Source organism: Pteropus medius, unplaced genomic scaffold (assembly GCF_902729225.1).
Source record: "Pteropus medius unplaced genomic scaffold, Ma_sr-lr_union100, whole genome shotgun sequence".
NCBI classification, from domain to species: Eukaryota; Metazoa; Chordata; class Mammalia; order Chiroptera; family Pteropodidae; genus Pteropus; species Pteropus medius.
Window position 1 is genome coordinate 11,613,046 of NW_024349797.1, and position 18,806 is coordinate 11,631,851.

Consider the following 18,806-nt stretch of genomic DNA (forward strand, 5'->3'; position numbering starts at 1 on the left):
TAGATTTTCTACTAAAATTAAACAATCAACTTAATGTATATCATGGAACTGCTAAGTGTACATTAGAAACAAGAAAGCATAGATCTAATGATGATCTGGGAATATTAAAGCCTTAAGAAAACAAATAGATGTTTTTTAAATTACAGGACAATAGAGTACATATTTTTAATATATAGTCATGTACTGCATAACAACAGTTCAGTCCATAACCAACTGCATATGACAGTGTACTCATAGATTATAATGAAGCTGAAGAATTCTTATCACCTAGTGAGATTATAACTGTCGTAATGTTCTAGCACAGTGCATTACTCATGTGTTTGCGGCGATGTTGGTGTAAATAAACCCACTGCACTGCAATTTGTATGTAAAAGTATAGCACATACAATTATGTACAGCACATAATACTTGATAGTGATAATAAACAACTATCATACTGGTTTACATGTTTACTATACTATACTTTTTATTGTTAGAGTGTGCTCTTTCTACTTAAAAAAAGAAGTTTGCTGTAAAACAGTATGCCCTGTTACACTGGAAACAGTCTCAATGCCTCTCTTGATTGCGTTGTTTTCTCTTGCGTTTGATTTAATCTCATGTTGTTTTACAAATTGAGTGCACCCTAAGTGTACAGTGTTTATAAAGTCTACAGTGTACAGTAATGTCCCAGGCCTACATATCACTCACTACTCACTCACTGAGTCACCCGGAGCCACTTCCAGTCCTGCAAGCTCCATTCACAGCAAGCGCCCTATATAGCTGTACCATTTTTATCTTTTATGCTATATTTTTACCATACCTTTTCTATGTTTAGAAACATAAATACCATTGTGTTACAGTTGCCTATAGTATTCAGTACAGTAACATGCTATACAGATTTATAGCCCAGGAGTGATCGGCTAGACCTTAGAGCCTAGGTGTGTAACAGGCTATACAATCTGTTTGTGTGAGTGCGCTCTGTGAGGTTCGCACTATGATGGAATCAACTACTGACACATTTCTCCAAAGGTATCTCCATTGTTAAGTGACACATGACTGTACTCAGCTTCTTACAGAGATATGAACATATACTGAAAAGACCTCTGAAAGTATAGCCAAATGGAGATACACTTGGAGGAATTCTTGGAAAGAGTGGGTATGTAATGATATTCTGAACAGAGAAAAATACGCCATTAACCTCAATAGTTGACAGACAGAAGAGAGGAAAAAATATGCGAAAGGCTTATTTTAAGTGAGCAATTCAGAGTACAGAAGGAAGTCGATGAATAGAGAAACTCGAAGGTTTTGAGTAGTCATTCCTTTTTTTAGGTTAGACAGTTTGGAGAATGTGATAAACCTGTATGAAAAGTCGATATGATTGGAATCTTTATGTAATGATTTTTGCTCTTATTCCTAAATCAAAAAGTAATCAAGACAATGATGGAGGCTATGCGGTCAACATAACTGTGGTTGGATTAGTTAAGCATACAACAGTCCGGGAGAAGGAGACCCTTCTCTCTGGATCACAAGTGACTGACTCTGGCAATAGATTAGATGCTATGTGTATAGTTAAGATTCAGCTTTCCAAGATGGGCCATAAAGAGAATGTGCATGACTGAAGTGAGATGGTGCTGTTGGTGCATGTGAGGGGATGCAGTTTTGAGAGCAATGGAAAAACTGAAATGGCTAGACTATAAGTCTCTTTATCAAACCTGTTACATTAAAAAAAAAAATTCAGGAGGTGAGGCTTCTGATTAAAGAGCTTGACAGACCCTCTACTCACCAAAACAGCGATTTAAATGGTGAAGATTTTTAAAAACAATTACTTGAAGTCTAAGTTTTCCAAGTAGAGAAACATTCATTCAAGAAAATCTACTAAATTTTGTAAGAACAGTGACATAATTGTTAAAGAGAAAAATCACAGGCATAAAATGGCATCACTCATGCTAAAAGCCCATCATGATACCACACCTAGATTTAACTGCAGTTTCAACCTCTCCCAGAAATGTAATCTCAATCAACCAGTCTGGAATTTTCTACTCAAGCACTATAGGATAATTTGTCACATGAGCACTCTCCATATCTGCCCCCTACCATAAAAAAGAAGGGCCAATCTGCATAATGGAAGCCCTTACCATTCTCTTCCTCCCACAAGAAGATGTTCTGGTCAAAAAATATTTTTTTCTTATGTCATTAGTTCTTTTGCCCTACCCTCTATCTGGTTCTCACACCAGGAGGGGCAGATTGTTATTTTCCCAACTTCCTGTTTACTCAATCCCCATTCATAGGGTGGAAACTTTATTTCAAGAGTTGCAGGCCTATAATACTGAGTCTCTGATCACCCAAACTCTAGCTGTCTTTTATAGTGGAGGTTTCACTGGGAAGAGGCAGACACCTCTTCCTCTTAGTGCCCCTCATGGAGCAAGGGTGTCACTCCAGGAAAAGCAAGTTTTAATTCGTCTGCAAGTTCCAGGCAATAGACCAAGGATGTTACCTTGTGTGAAGGGAGAGCATTAGGGATAAATAGCTCCAGAACTCTGTGGGAGGGGACTGACTTCATTCTGAATAGAGTGTGGAGAACCCCACACCCAAGAGCATCCTTGAAAACAATGGAGATCTCAGTGGAAAGTAATGAAGAAGAAACTGGTAGTTTATTAATATCGACAAAATGGCAGAATAGTGAGACATTTAATACAGAAACCATGAAAAGAGATAGCAAAGAAGTGTTCTCTTGGGATCACAGGTAACCCTAGGGGTTTGGGAAGGCTGTGACTTCTGATAAGCTGTGCCTACTCAGGAGTAAATAGAACAGGACCTAAATCAGACTGAAAGCATTACCCAACTGCACACAGACCCATCAAAACCAACTGAAGCTTCACTGGTAAAGGGGATATAATGCAACCTCTAAACAAACACTGACTAAATAAGCTACTGCGACTCAAAGGTAACTCCCAGGAAACGAGGTTGAAACATGAAATTATACACATGCCTGCCATTCTGAAAGACTGTGTGTGCTTGAGGCTGCAGCCTCTTGGGAGAGATCAGAGAGATAACATCCAGCCTAAAAGTTCCTGGCTAAACATGGAGCATCAAACAACACATAAACTCACGGAATCTTAAGAGTAGCCTACAAGCTGCATATCTATCGAATGCTAACAGGTAAATATCTCAGGCAGCTTAAGTACAACCTTTGATTACTCAGTGGACTATGCTGCCAGAGGGGCAACTTTCGATAGCTAAATTAAAAGACTAAAACAAAAGGGAAAAAAATCTGAACAAGGACATTATGTTTGCACATTTTGGGGAAAAAGATTTCACAAAATTAGTTCAGCCAAATCACCAAACAAATAAACAAATGACCAAGCAAACAGCAACAAGTTCTAGTGGAAGTAGAGGATCAGCCTCCAAAGTTTTTTTTTTTTTAATTTATTATCTAAAATGATCAATTTCAACAAAGTATGATGAGTCATCCAGAGAAACAGGAAAGTGTGACCCATACACAGGTGGGGAAAAAAGCAATAGAAACTGCTTTGAAGGGGATCAGATGATGGATTTAGCAGACAAAAACTTCAAAGCATTATAATACATATGTTCAAAGAATTAATGGAAACCATGCTTAAAGGATTAAAGGAAGGTATGAAGATAATAATGTTGATAAAAGGGTTGCTCCATCCAGAAGACATAACAATTACGAAAAAAAAAATATTCACCTAAAAACAGCCCCAAAATACATGAAGCAAAAACTGACTGGATTTATAGAAGAAATAGGCAATTCAATGCTAATTATGTTAGAGATTTCTATACCCCACTTTCAGTAACAGATAAAACAACTGAGTGAAAGATCGGTAAAGAAATAGATCTGTGCTAGAACTGACACATCTGTAGCGAGCTCTACAGATCTTGGGATCACAGGTAAGCCTTTCTTTTCAAGTATTCTTGAAACATTTATCAAGATAGAACATACTAGGCCATAAAACAAGCCTCAACAAACTTAAAAGGATTTAAATTATACAAAGTATGTTTTCCTACTACAGTGGAATCAAATTAGAAATCAATAATAGAAGAAAGTTTAGGAAATTCGTATCTATATGGAAATTAAAGAATATACTTTTACACCATCAATTGTGAAAGAACTCCCAGAGAAATTAGAAAATAATTTGATGTATAAGGAAACTGAAACATCACATGCCAAAAGTTAGAGAATCCAGGGAAATCAGCGCTCAGAGGGAAATTTTTACCCATTAACAACAACATTAAAAAAAAAAAGAGAGAAATTTCACAAATGACTATCCTACACTTCTACTTTAATATAAACTATAAAAACAAGAACAAACAAAATCTAAAGCAAGCAGAATGGAAGAGATTAAGATTAGCATGACAATAAGTGAAATAGAGAATGGGTAAACATGCAGAAAAAACAATGAAACCAAAAGTTGTCTGAAAAGATCATTGAAATGGATTAACTATTAATTAGACTGACCAAGGAAAAGAGAAGATTCAAATTACTAAAATCATAAATGAAAGAGGGAAAATTATTAAGATAAAACAAACCTGCTAGGGTCAATAAAAAATTCACTAAGCTTGCAGCTTATAAGATTAATAAACAAAAAGGTGTATCGTTTAAACTATCAATGAACAATCTTTAATTGTATTTATGGAAATGATTACATTTAAAATAGCATCAAAAAATTATCAAAATACTTAGAAATAAGTTTAACAAAATAAATGCAAGACTTGTACGCCGGCAATAATAAAACATCATTGAAAGAAATTGATGAAGGCCCAAATAATTAGAAAGATGATCAATGTGTATAGATTGAAGAAGACAATATTGTTTATGGGGCAATATTCCCCAAACTGATACACAGATTCAACGCCATCCTTAGCTAAATGCTAGCTGTCTCTTTTGCATAAATTATTAAGCTAATCTAAACATTCGTATGGAAATTCAAGGATCCAGAAAAGAGGAAAAAAAAAAAAACAACTTGAAAAAGAAAAACAAAGCTGGAGGATTCATACTTTCCTTTTTCAATTCCTAATACAAGCTTATAGTAATCAATATAGTGTGATATTGCTACAAGCAAAGACACATAGACCAATGGAGAGTACAGAAATAAACTCTTACATTATGGGCAGTAGATTTACGATGAATGGGGGCTGAAAAGACTGGATACCACATATAAAAGAATGAAGGTGACATAAACAAAAGTAAATGGATCATAAACCTAAAAATATACTAAAACCATAAAAATTTTTAGAAGGAAGCTTGGGAGTAAATCTTTATGACTTTTAGTTAAGCAATGTTTTAAATGAGGCAAAAAAGTATAATTGACAAAAAAAATAAATTCAATCAAAATTTAAATTGTTCATACTACAAAAATGCCATCAAGAAAATGAAAAGACAATCCACAGAATGGGAGAAATATTACAATTAGTATGTACAGAAAGGACTTTTATCCAGAACATATAAAGTGCTCCTTAAATTCAGTACTAAAAAGACAACCTAATCTTTAACATGAGCAAAAGATTTGAATAGATATTTATATAAAGAAGATAATTAGCAATAGGCACAACAAAAAATGCTCAATATAAGTAGTGATTAGAGAAAAGCAAATCAAAACCATGATGAGATACCGCTTCATACTTACTAGAATAGCTATAATCAAAAAGAAAGACAGCAAGTGTTGGTGAAGATGCGGGGAAATTGGAATGCTTATGCATTGTTATTGGGAATGTAAAATGGTGGAGCCACTTTGAAAAGTAGTTTTACAGTTTCTTAAAATTTTAAAGTTACCATATGACCTAGTAATTCAACTCCAAGAGAGAGGAAAACATGCCCACACAAAATTTTGTACATTAATGTTCATAGCAGCATTACTCATAGTAGCCAAATGTCGAAACAACCCAAATATCTGTCAACTGATTGAATGAATAAATAAAATGTGATATATTAATAAAATTTTATTTGGCAATAAAAATGAATGACTAATATATACTACAACATGAATGAACCCTAAAAACATTAAGTGAAAAGCATCCAGAAGCAAATGGCCAAATAATATATTATTCCATTTATAGGAAATGTCAGAATTAGATTTCGATAAAGCTGTTAAAAGAAGACATCAGTTGGAAGTAACTGAGGAGGAATTGTCTAATTAAATACAGATAGATAAATACCACTTATGAAGCAACTTTTAGAAGTTCCTATGCCTGAATCTCTTTAAATTTCATGTCTACTTCATGGAAAATAGTTCATTTTTATATAAGTCCCAGAGAACCACTGAAATTCTCTTCTAGCAGCCAGGAATTTTTAAATGAAATATACTGTTTTATATTTTCTCTTCTCATGGTTCTAGCTTTAGGCCACTTCTAATTTAGCTCAATTCCCCCACACCCTCAATAATTATTTGAACATGTGTTGCTAATATTCTTCAGTATGGAGCTAGTATACAATCTGCTATAATTCAAATGTAATATTTTCTAAATGTTCTAGAAAGAAGGTTTTATGTTAAATTGTTTTGGATTCATTTTATCTGTGCCTAAAATGTTGACATTTTGGTTTTTAAATTAAAGAACACATTTTAGGATGTTGGAGTTTAAAATTCTAAGTCTGCTTTCACTGTTTCTTGAAAAAGTGGTCATTGTAATAAGGATTCTCTGTAAATCCCCTTCTATTGAAAGTGCTTCTATTTAAATGCTATGATGCCTGGAATTTTATTTATAATTACATGAGAAATGAAATCTCTGAATTGGAGAGTCAATAGTCCTAAACTAGCCGTGGGTCAAATGTTATTTGGATTGAGTGGTGGTACACAGGTGCTTATTATTTTATTTTGCCTTTTTGTGTCTTTATATGAGATTCTCAAATTCAAAAGAAAAAAAAACATAAAAACAAAATTTATAACAATAAATAAGTAATGAAGGACTCAGGTTGAATAGAAGTAACATAGGAGAAGATAAATCTATTGGCACCAATAAAGCTAGAATATAAAAGGAAAAATGAGATTTTAACATTTAAATGTGATGCCATTATTGATGTAATATCAGTTGGTAAATGTTTTATGTAAAATATAAGATGGCATAAAAGTTATATTTTGTTTTAAAAGATAATAGATGAGGAGTTAATAGAATTACGCACCACCAAAAAACATAGACAATTAGGTAGATAGATAGATGATAGATAGATGATAAATGATAGATGATAGATAGATAGGTAGGTAGATAGATAGATAGATAGATAGATAGATAGATAGATAGATAGATAGATGATAGATAGATAGATGATAGATAGATAGATGATAGATAGATGATAGATAAATTTCTTCTACTCCTGACATGCATTTACTTATGTCCCTAAGCCTCTTTTTTGCTTGTGCTGAACTCCTGTTAGTATATGGCTTCAGTGGCACAGCTGAAATATCCCATTTTAAAAATCAAAGATTATAAGAAAATAAACATTGATTTGCAATATCACTTGAAGATAAATGCATTTATAATAACAGAACAATAAGGTTTTCTTATTTAAAATTTTTTTTTTTCCTACTCAAATGCTGGGATTTGGGTGGCTGAGAAAGAACAAGATGGAGAAGGAGTATATGATGTCTCTGGTGGACTAGTGGCAGAGTGAATTAAATGTGTCAGAATTTAAGGTGTTCATTGAATTCCAATGTAGTAGGCTCAGATTCTTGTTGGAAATATTTATTTAACATTTTTTAAATTATGTGTCTTTTGATCTAAAACCAAAGGCCTTTTTGAAAATGTCTTAGTTTTCTACAAGCATTAAACTGCTTGGCAACAGGTAAAAAGAAAAAGAATTCTATTATTCCACATACCAAAGAGTCGTGAGGTAATGCATGAAAAGTGATCTTCCCAAGGATTATATAGAGCAGAGGAAAAAAAAAAAAAAAAACAGCTAGATAAGTTAGTTCTATCCACAAAAACACTGTGTAACAAACCAACCCAAAACTTAATGGCTTAGAACAATGATAATTCATGCTCATGCTCACAGGTTAGCTGAGATGGCCCTGCCTTGGGTGGCTGTGGCCATATGGGTCATATGAAATTTGGCTGAGCAAGGGTGGCTTTGATTGAACTCAGCTCCAGACAGTTGCTTCAGATAAGTTCTGCTCCATGTATCTCTCATTTTTCTGAGAACGAGCTTCTTTCTTGCTATATAGAACGTTCAATAAATGCTGGCCAAATTCTTTTTTATCTTTTTTTCATTTTGATATAATATCAAAGTTAAACAAATTTGAAAGAGTAGTATAAAAATTCCCTTCACACAGATTTCACAATTGTTAACAGTTTACTACGTTTGATTCATTGATCCATTACTCTCTCTCTCGTATGATCCATGCATATGAGAAAAAGAGAGTAGTGTTTATCTTTTTCATTATATATATATATGAATGCTCAAAACTATGAGCAAACTGAATCACGTAATGAATAAAACATCACAAATGAGATTTGTTTAAGTAATGCAAGGTTGGTTTAACATGAAAAAAATCATGTTAATGTTATACATTTTATTAATAAAATAAAAGATAAAGCCAAATGAGTATCTCAACCATGTGACATAAAAAAAGTATATGACAAAATCCAACATCTATTCATTAAAACAATAACATCTCTCAAAAAACTAGGAACAGATAGGAACTTCCTTAACTCCATAAAATACATTTGCATAACCTATAGATAAAATCATATTTACTGGTGAAAACTAAATGCTTCCCCCAAAGATCAGGAAAAAAGCAAAGCTGTACAATCTTACCAATTCTATTCAATATTTTACTAAGAATTTCAGCCAGTGCAATCAGGCATATTTTTAGTTAGAATCTTTCTTTTTAATTTTTTTGAATTCTTTTTTGAATATATCCCCAGAACTTTTTCAAGGGGATAAAGAAAAAATAAATTTTTAATACAAAGATGTAAATTTGTAATTACTTTCCATAAGGATTACATCAACTTACACTTTCATAATTAGTGTAACATGTCCATATCGATGTATTATCGATAGCAATATATTTTTTGAGAAATTTTGATGGTCCAGTTAGATTTCACTGTGAGAAGAAATGAAAAGTATTTCTGTTAATGTGAAATAGACCTTGGATGAGATTATGATATAGAGTGAAAATTTCAATTTTTCTCCCTATATAAAAATCTATAAACATCTATTCAAGGATAGAAACTGTCACCTTCACTTTTCAAAGACTGAATTTTCTGCTGCTGGTATAAAAGTGTCTACTTTATATTGGGATTTGTATTATATACAAGCAATAATATGAACCATCGTGTCTCAAACCTCTCATAGTAACTTTGGTCATCTTTAACAAAATAAAGTTATCTTTCATAATATAGGAGCAAAATGGAATAATAGGGCTCTCATATGGCTTTATGGTTTTAAAGATTGTGCAAAGCCCTAAGCTGTATATCAACCACCTGTAATATCAGTATAACTAGAACAAGCATAATTTTTTCTTCTCTTTCTAATGAGTAACTGCCCTTCAAATTTTACTTATAAAAATAATAGAAAGGTATAAAATCAGTCCCACTTTTAGGGCATCTAATTTCATGATTAGAAATTAGAGTATCCATCACAATTTTTCCTTTAATCTATTACACAATGCCTACAAATCAAAATGTACTCTTTCTAATTTCAACTTGACCTTGGTGAAAATGTAAAATAAGGAACTGAAAAATAAAAGAGGATAAAGAAGGAAACAACAAAATTAAAAGAATGTTATTATGTTATGTTTTTAATTGTGTATCTAGAAATTATATTCCCCAGCATCGATATAAGTGCTGTGGGTTCCTTGCCATGAATTTAGTTCTCCCTTATCCCTTCAAGTTTTAAGAATAGAAAATAACATGCACCATGAGGGCTTCAAGCTGTAATTTTCATTGAAATCGTTGAAGTCAGAAACTGGGAGTGGGAGCCAAAAGATGAAATTACAACCTTTCTAATGCCCCAGCCAGGTACACTTTATTTTTATATAATGGATGTTTCCGCCAACTCCACCAACACTAAATTTGCACACAATTGCCATTAAAAATAATGTTTTTTTTTTTAATTTTATATAAAGAAAAAGGTAAGAATAACCACTGAGTTTTAAACTAATGCCACTTTCAAAAAATCACCTCAGGCACAAATATTTTTTTCAATAATTAAAAGGAAAAAGAAATTAATAACAAAAAGGCAGCAATTTAAAGAAATAATTTCTCATTTATCACACATGAGATGATTTAAGTAGAAGTTTCTTAATTCTTTTTGCTTCTTGGATTCCTTTCTAAATGACCGTGTGAAATATGAAATAAAGAGCAAATGTGAATGGTTTGAAAGTATATTTTAAAACTATTTTACACATTTCATTATAGATCTGATATGACTATTATTTACTGCTAAAAGATGGCAATACTTTTAAAATAATGATTATGAAAAGCTTTTATAAAACACAATATCAATATTCTATCACCCGAAATGTTACTCTTTACTTAACATTCTAGTAAGTATTCTCCAAAATTGGACTATATTAGCACATAAGAGGTTTAAGATGAAGATACTTCAGTCACTCAAGTAGAAATTATAACTACACTTTGGGAATGGATAAGCTAAGCAAAAGATACCTTATGTTAAAAAAAATGAAGAAAAGACATGGAAGAATACCTATATGTAAAGAACTGGCATAGGTAAAAACAGACCCCAAAATAGTCATACTAAATTGTAAAATAGTACAAGACAGAAAAAGGGAAATGCAAAGTTTTGTATCCACCAGATAAATGAAAACATGTTCATATAGAGTTATACGTGAACTTTTATAGCAGCATTTATATTAGTAAGAAAGTGGGCACAATCCGAAGGTTCATGAAGGTGAATGTATAAGCACAATGGTGTGTCCATAGAATAGAATAATAACAGAGTACTAATATATGCTCCTACATAAAAAAAAAAGAAAACACTAAAAATACATAACTGAAAGAAATCAGTCATAAAAGTCCACTTTCTATACAAATCAATTGTTAAAATGTTCAGAAAAGGCAAATGTGTACATAGAGGAAGGAGACTGGTGTTTGCGTAGGGCCAGCGGTTGGATTAAGGAGTGGGTGTTAATGATTTTATTTTGGAATGATAGGCATGTTCTAAAACTGGATTGTGTCTCAGAAGCTAAGCAGGGTCAGGCCTGGTTAGTACTTGGGTGGGAGACCACCTGGGAAGACCAGGTGCTGTAGGCAAAAAAAATTAAATAAATAAACAAATAAATAAAGAAAACTGGATTGTTTTGCTTGGCATCCATCTGAACTTATTAAAAATCATTAAATTGCATACATATGTAAATCAATATTGTAACATATACATTATGATAAATAAAGTAGAAATAAGTTTGATGAAGATTCAAGAGAGAAACAGTTGTAGTTATGGAAGAGGAGGTATTTCAGAGATATTTTAAAGCATAAGCATTATTTTGTTTTATTTACCATACCTGTCTCCATCTGAAAGGAATAAAGGCAACATAAGGAAAAGTTATATTTGAATATGAGTTAAACATCAAAACAATATGAAAGATAAATATCTAATTATAAGGGATGAGGCAAATAAAAATTACTGAACTTACCTAAGTTTCAGTTACAACCCCTTGTATGAGATAACAGGACCCTCAGCACTATCTGAGACATCACAAGGTTATATAGGCCTCATTGCTTCAGCAAAACAAGACTTGGTTATACAAGTGGAAGGTTGGGTGGGGCAGGGACATTTAAACCAGAGCAGAGAATCTAGATTTGATGCACATGAGTAAGACACACTTCAGTAATAGCAGCCAGCGTTTACCGAGTTTTTAAATACATTTTAAGTAATTAAAATGTATTTATCTATGCTGAATGCTTTTCATGCTGTATCTCATTTAATCTCCATAACAACCCTACAAATTATGTATCATTATCACATTCATTTTACTAATGAAGAAACTGATGCAACACCTGCTTATGTAGTGTCTCTAAATTCACAAAATTCACCTGTTATGTGTGAGAGCTGAGACTAAACTCGGGCAGACATTTCATTACTACACACCTATCTCTTCCACAATACCGTCTCTTGCATTTGGTTAATCAGGATGTTCCTTCAAGTGTGAGACCATTACCACCCTCCAACATGATTTCCATTGCCTTATGTGGACAATTTTATTGATCACATCTACATTGTTTCCATGGGTCTCCCATGATTTTCACTATTTTTATATATTAACACCCCTCCCCTATTACAGCATCCTCGCTCTTTACTGTCAGCCTTCTCAAGCCCACTTGTGGTCCAGTCTCAACCATCCAATGCACAAAGCCCCATCACTGATGTCTGTTTACCTAGATTTGTGGAAATAGTTTATACTATAAATTGAAGTTGGTCTATAAGGGACAGTCCTCATCACGTAAAATTGGTTTAGATGTTTTGTTTTACAATTTAATCCAGGTACTCTGAAGCTCAGAACTGTAATTTGATTTTTGTGAAATATTTATTTAGCAATGACTCTGCCCTTTGTATGCCACTTTCAAATAGTGCTACTATAGGTCTTTAAAAGTAGCCATTTTTATTAGGATCATTCATCTAGATCCTCAAATCAGCACAGTAATCTGCTCTTTGCTATGCAGGAGCATTATAGGAGATGAGGTTAAAATTTCTATGGCCTTTTCTAACTTCATGGGAAATAGTATTTTAAGACAGGAATAAAACAGGACAGATTAAACACAGTTGATTATCTTGGCTCATATGAGAAACTCTCCTAAATTAAAAATAAAGAAAGAAAGAAATTTTAAATACAAAAACGTACAAGTCAGAAGAGAATAGAAAATGTGACGATAGTAAATGAGTGACATCAACAGTTTTGTGAGGATGAAAATCAGACATAGGAATAATGTTATCTGACTTAACAGAGAAGAGGAAATTGAAGTCAGTGTGTGTGAAAGAATGATTCACAGAATTATGGAAAGGTTTGGACTTGAAAGACCCCGTGCAAGCAACTGCAGAAGTGATTTACAGACTCCAAAACATGAGAATGAGTTTATACCTGTGTCAAGATCGACTCTCCCTAACACACAAACTCTAGAAGTTAGGTAGACAAGAAGTACCCACCCTGGAAGGATACTAGAGTTTTATTTTTTATTTTATTTTATTTTTTAATTTTGTGTGTATGAAGAAATAAAACCTAAGAAGATAGATACTTGGAGACACCTGACACAAGAGAGCAGAGGTCAGAGCCAGAGAGAAGAGAGTTGATTGGAAGGTTGGATTCCTTTAAAATTCAGGAGGGAGATAAAGTGTAGATAAAGGATGTAAAAACCAAAACATTTTCAGACATAATTTTTTTTTTTAAATTTTACTACAATGATGTGTCTTTTCTTAAAAAACTACTATAGATTCTGATTCTGAAAAATGAGTGTTGATTTGAAACCTCAAGAGTTCCCCAGGTGAAATCTGAAACTGGCCCCCATACATGGAAGAAATCAAAGAGGTAGACCACTGCACGTTGGTAGATGGCAGGTTTAATAAGCAAGGGAACTTGCATATGAGACTTGTTTTGGGAAGCTGCAAAATGAGCAGATCTCTACACTCAAGTTTAGATAAAGGCCTTAATTGGGTCAGTCTCATACTGAGATCAAATGGTCTAGACAACACATTTTTCTCTTGAAGTTGTGTCCTCGAAACAGTTTCTGTAGTGGAAATGGTGGTCAGAACACATGTTACAAGGACAGGAAAGAGGGTGAAGAGCTTATAATTGCCAGCTCCAGGTCAACCAGTGGTCATGTTCTCTCAATGACCTTCTCCAACAGTGAGTCAAATGAAGAAAGAAGATGAGTTATCCAGGGAACAGAACACAATACAGGAGATTGCTGATTGAAATAACCAGGTGAGCAATTGTGCATTTCATCTAGTACATAGCCACACTAGATTGGAGCAGCAGAATAGAGTGCTAAGGATGGAGATGTCCTCACACAAGGGAGGGAGGAAAGGAGGAAGAGGCAAGCTAGGGGTGAGAGAGAGAGAGAGAGAGACAGAGAGAATAGGGAAAGGGGAAATAGTGCATGTGGTAGAACACGTAGAAGAGAGCTGACCAACTACTAAAAAGGAAGTCAACAGATAATGTCCAAACTTGACAAGTCAAGAAACAGCACTATAGACATCCATTTAAAGATATAGAAGTAAAAATTAGAAAAACATATCTGAAAGGGTTGAAAGTCATTTGGGGGGATCTGAATTTGCGTAATAGTGAGGATTAAGCAGCTGCACAAGTTATTTTACCATATGATAATAGTGCTATTTAATGTTACTTTATCATATATATATATATATAATTTTCTCTGATATAAACAAAAATTAATTATAAGGAATAAGAAATACACTATAAGAAATCTTAGTTTTGTTGACTATATTGCAGGCAAAAGATGCATTGACAAATTGATTAGCTGTCTTCATTAACATTTGTGGAAAACTCCTAAGCCAATACCAACAATTAGAAATTATAAAAGGGCTAATTAATATAGTGCTATGAGAATTAATGTTGTTTCATTCAAATATGTGGAAACATTTTGGATGAATAAGAATCAATTACCACTAAGTTTTAATGATATATACTATTTTCCCAATAATAATATGACTTCAAAATTATATAAGGCTTTACAGTTAAATAAAAACATCAAATATATATTATCTAAATATAGATACAGATATAGATGTAGATGATATAGATAAATATAGATAGACATATAGATGATACAGATGACATAGATGATATATAGATAGATATAGATATAGATGATGAGATAGAGAGAAAGTTAGATAGAGATAGAGACAGAGATAAACTCCATTGAGGGGGCTTCATAAAGTCCTATGAAGTGATTTGGAATAACAACTTATCATGGTACCATAAAGGATACAAAGATTCAACTCAGACAGACTGAAGTTCCTATCAAATGTAGTCATAGATAGTACATAAATCAACACATATTCAGATTTTCTTACTAATATCATATCCACTAATTTTCCACCTTAATCTCAAATAGAAGAAATAAATTGTATTAAAATTTTAGAAAAGAAACTGGCTAAACTATAAAGAATGTGGTAAACTTTCTCTAAAATTTATTATTTTTTTCCTCTAATGGTCTAAGATACCTATCTGATCTATAGGAAGAGAAAATTTCAGGCTATCATGTTGACACTATAAATTTATGTACAAATACAGTCATTTTATATCACCAATTTTATATTGCTTGTTGGTACCAGAAACATTCTTTTATATTTTATATTTTGCATAGTCACATTTACGAAATGTTGAAATATATAGAAAATTGGTTTTCGTGATATGGTTTATTAATTTTATATTTGGTTAGAAAAAGTAAAGAATTAGCGTTCATAACATAAAAATTGTAGAACAGCTCTTTACTCCTTTTCACATCTCTTTACCCCTTTTTACATCTGAAAATTTTAATCACCACGATGTCAACTGTTATGCATTACACACAGACACAGACACGTGCGTGCACGCACACACACACACACACACACACACACACACACATACACACCAATATATCAGTTCTAGCTTTAAGCAAAGGGAAAAGATAAAAATTTCATTTCTTTCCCATTCTTTGTTGTACAACCCAATGATTGCTTTATATTTTTAGGTGTGCTTATTTGTATTAAGAGGCATAGCTGACACATTTGTTCTACGAACTTGTTTCTGCCAAATTAAACAATCCTAATAAATATTGGGGATGATACACTTTATATATGTATACATATATACGTATATATACACATATATATACATACATATATATATATACATATACACACATATATAAATGAGGAAGAAACAGGTGATGGTTATGCAAAACATAAAAAAATAAAAATTTATCTATGTTTTCACAAGGGTGATATATTTGATGTATAGATTTCTGTGTATCTTAATTGTGTGTAGTATCCATGTCCTAGAAAAATATTAATTTTAAGAAATGCTATCTTAACATAAATATTTCAAATGCTTCAGAATAAAATTAAAACTTTAGCTAACAGGCAAATTTTAAAACACTAAGGTTATTACCTAAAACTATAATAGTAGTAATAAATAATAATAACAGAAAGGGTTTTTTTACCATTTTAAACATTTTTTTTTCAATTTTATATTAGTTTCAGGTATACGGTACATTGGTTGGACCTTTATACAGTTTTTGAAGTGATCACCCCAAATTACTCTCACAAAGCCATTACAATAATATTGACTATATTCTCTAAACTGTACTCTACATCTCCATGACTATTTTGTAACTACTAATTTATACTCTTTCAATTTTTTTCCCAGCCCTACAACTTCTCCCTTCTGGCAATCACCGGACTGTTCTCCAACTGTGAGTCTGTTTTCATTTAATTTGTTCCTTTTCTTCCTTAGATTCCACATATAAGTTAAATCATAAATAACCTCGAGGTCTATCCGTGTCATTGCAAATGGTAGGATTTTTTATGGCTGAGTAATATTCTATTATATATATGAACCATAACTTATTTATCCAATCATCTGTTGATGGGTATTTAAGTTGCTTCCATATCTTGGCTATTGTGAATAGCACTGTCATGAACATAGGAGTGCATAGATCTTTACAAATTAGTGTTTGGTTTTCTTTGGCTAAATACCCAGAGGTATAATTGCTAAATGTAAGGTGGTTCTATTTTTAATTTTTTGAGGAACCTCCAAACTGTTTTCCATAGTGGCTGTACTATTTTCCAATCCCCCCAACAGTGTACATAGGTTTCCTTTACTCCGCATCCTCACCAAGACTTGTGTTTTGATTTATTGATGATAGCCATTCTGACAAGTGTGAGGAGATATCTCACTGTGGTTTTAATTTGCATTTCTCTGATGATTAGTGATCTTGAGCATCTTTTCATATGTCTATTGGCCATTGGTATTTACTCTTTGGAGAAATACCTATTCAGGTCCTCTGTTCATTTTTTAATTTGATTTTTTTCTATTGTTGTTGAGTTGTATGAGTTCTTCATAAATTTTGGATATTAATCCCTTATCAGATGTATCATAGGCGAACATCTCTTATTTAGGAGTTTTTCTTTTCATTTTATTTTTGAGTTCCTTTGATGTGCAAAAAGTTTTTAGCTTGATGTAGTCCCATTTGTTTATTTTTTTTTCATTTTTTCCCCTGACCGAGGAGATATATCAGAAAAAAAAATTATTAATAGCAATATCAGAATGTTTACTGCCTTTGTTTTCTTCTAGAGGTTTTATGTTTCCAGGTCTTACATTTAAGTCTTTAATCCATTTTGAGTTCATTCTTGTATATGATGTAAGAAGGTGGTCTAGTTTCATTTTTTTGCATGTATCCATCCAGTTTTCCCAGCACTGTTTGTTGAAGAGACCTTCTTTACCTCATTGTATATTCTTGCATCATTTGTCATAGATTAAATGACTATATAGCCGTGGATTTATTTCTAGGCTCTCAATGCTGTTTTATTGATCAATGTATCTGTTTTCATTCCAGTACCATGCTGCTTTGATTACTATAGCCTTGTAGTATAGTTTGATATCAGATAGTGTGATATCTCCTACTTCGTTCTTCTTTATACAGATTGCCATGGCTATTTTGGATTTTTTATGGTTTTATACAAATTTTGGATTATTAGGTCTAGTTCTCTGAAAAATGCCATTAGTATTTTGATAGAGATTGTATTGAATCTATAGATTGTTTGGGGTAGTATGGCCATTTTAATGATGTTGATTCTTTCTACACATGAGCACAATATATGCTTCTATTTATTTGTAACTTCTTCAGTTTCTACTCTCACTGACTTATAATTTTTTGAGAATAAGTCTTTTATCTCCTTAATTTGATTCCTAGGCATTTTATTGTTTTTTGATTCAATTAAAAATGAAATTGTTTTCTTAATTTATTTCTGATAGTTCATCATTGGTGTATAAAAATGCAACCTATTTCTGAAAATTAATTTTGTATCCTGCTACTTTATTGACTGCATTGATTAGTTCTAACAGTTTTTTGTTAGACTCTTTAGGGTGCTTTGTACATAGTGTCTTGTCTTCTGCAAATAACGACAGTTTTACTTCTTCCTTTCTAATTTGGATGCCTTTTATTTCTCTTTATTGTTTGATTGTGTGGCTAAGATATCCAATACAATGTTGAATAAAAGTGATAAAAGTAGGCATCCTTGTCTTATTCCTGATCTTAAGGAAAATGCTTTTAGTCTTTCTCCATTAAATATGATGTTAGCTGTAGGTTTGTCATATATGGGCTTTATTATGTTGAGGTATGTTCCCTCTATTTTGTCTGATATAAATATTGCTGCCCTAGCTTTTATTTTTTCATTTCCATTTGCATGAAATATCTTTTTCCATCCCTTTATTTTCAATCTGTGTGTGTCATTTGATCTGAAGGGGGTCTCTTGTACACAATATATGCATGGGTCTTGTTTTCTTATCCATTCAGCTACTCTATGTCTTTTGATCAAAACATTTAATTCATTTACATTTAAAGTGGTTATTGATATTTATGAAGTCATTGCCATTTTATTATTTGTATTTATGGGATTATTTTCCCCTTCTTCTTTTTACAGAAGTCACCTTAACATTCTTGTAATACTGGCTGGTTGGTGATAAATTCCTTTAGCTTTTTTCTGTCTGGGAAGTTCTTTATCTTACCTTCCATTTTAATTGATAGCTTTGCGGGGGCGAGTACTCTTGGTTGTAAGTTCTTGTTTTTTATTACTTTGAATATTTCTTGTCATTTTCTTCTGGCCTGTCAAGTTTCGGTTGAAAAATCAT

At 32.5% G+C, this 18,806-nt stretch overlaps 1 long non-coding RNA gene across 1 annotated transcript in view; it reads left to right on the top strand.

The window, feature by feature from the left end:
* Positions 1-18,806, top strand: part of LOC120619583 (uncharacterized) — a 343,052-nt gene that overhangs the window by 70,909 nt on the left and 253,337 nt on the right. Inside the window, exons 3-4 of the long non-coding RNA XR_005657564.1 lie at positions 13,795-13,871; positions 16,323-16,368. This is a non-coding gene — a long non-coding RNA (uncharacterized LOC120619583). The remainder of the gene's footprint in view (positions 1-13,794; positions 13,872-16,322; positions 16,369-18,806) is intronic.